General features: G+C 39.7%; 1 protein-coding gene across 1 annotated transcript in view; it reads right to left on the reverse strand.

The window, feature by feature from the left end:
* Positions 1-1,502, reverse strand: part of LOC106877788 (uncharacterized) — a gene marked incomplete at its 3' end in the record, with an annotated part of 33,566 nt that extends 32,064 nt beyond the window's left edge. Inside the window, exon 1 of the mRNA XM_014926798.2 lies at positions 1,398-1,502. The remainder of the gene's footprint in view (positions 1-1,397) is intronic.

Consider the following 1,502-nt stretch of genomic DNA (forward strand, 5'->3'; position numbering starts at 1 on the left):
TGGTGGTGGTGGTGGTGACGATGTTGAAAATGATGATGATGATGATGATGGTGGTGGTGGTGGTGGTGGTGGCAGTGGTGTTGATAGTGGAGGTGATGGTGATGATGATGATGATAGTGAAGTTGATTATGATAGTAGTAATGATGAGGATGGTGATGATGATGATGAAGAAGCTTTGGTGGTTGACACAGTGCCCACTGCTCCCCCTCCCCACACACACTTAAGGGAAGGAAGTTCTCTGCCCCCCACACACACACACACAGAACAGGCTCAACAGGCTGCATGTCCCATCCTCATGGAAAAAAAAAGGGTCAGAAACCTAACAAGATGTGATAAAGGGTCAAGGAGAGGATGTTAGACAATGTCGGTCAATACACTTGTAGTCATTATAGTAATAGCAGTGGTGGTGGTGGTAGCAGTATTAGTAATGGCAGTAGTAGTAGTAGTAGTGGTGGTGGTGGTGGTGGTGGTTGTGGTGGTGGTAATGGTGGTGGTGGTGGTGGTAATTACTGTTGTTGTTGTTGTTGTTGTTGTTGTCACTGACTCATTGTCCCCTTCAGAAAGAAACAGACCACTCATACATAATTAAAAAGAACTAAAAAAACAAAAAAAAAACAGAGATCAAGACACGTCACTTATTAACATAAGTAAAAGTAAGCAATTAAACCTGCATGAAACAAAAAGAATACAAATAAATAAATAATTAAATAAAGGATGATGATGATGATGATGATGACTATTCTTTTTGTTAGGTGCAAGGGTTCAAGACATTGCAGACACGGTACAATATAGAAGGGTAATAAAACAACATATATAAATCCACAAGTTTTTTTTTTATTCTCTCTGTTTATTTTCTCTTATTCCTTTCTGCTGAAGAGCATAGGCTTGAAATGTAAAAAAATTTCTCACCTTCCCGGGCATCAAACTAATACACCTCTAATAGACCTCTAGCATTATGTCGTGCCTGAGAAGAAGATCCATTAAGCCGAACAAAATTGCAGTTGTGGCAGATACTTGTGTCACGCAAACTGGCACCTGTGCTGGTGGCACGTAAAAACATCCATTACACTTTCAGAGTGGTTGGCGTTAAGGAAGGGCATCCAGTTGTAGAAAACCATGCCAAGTCAGACTGGAATCTGGTGCAACCTTCCAGCATGTCAGCCCTGGTCCAACCATCCAACCCATGCCAGCATGGACAACGGATGTTAAATGATGATGATGATGATCATGTAGATAAATTCTCACAACAAAATCTTGTATGGACTCCCAAGAGCCATATGGGCCCTGGTTGAGAACCATCTGCCTTATAATCAACAAATAAAAAAATAAAAAGCAACAAAAAAAAATAGAAAAGTGGTGGATTAAAGAAGGGGAGGATTAAACAAGTGTTTGCTTACCTTTGGTTAGTTAATTCAAAAGGATGGGTAGTCACATGGTAAATTTTTTAAAAAACCCAAAAGAGCAAACTTGGTTTGACAGTAAATAAAATAGTCTTTTGTTTT

This window comes from Octopus bimaculoides, chromosome 21 (genome assembly GCF_001194135.2).
Source record: "Octopus bimaculoides isolate UCB-OBI-ISO-001 chromosome 21, ASM119413v2, whole genome shotgun sequence".
Taxonomy (NCBI): Eukaryota; Metazoa; Mollusca; class Cephalopoda; order Octopoda; family Octopodidae; genus Octopus; species Octopus bimaculoides.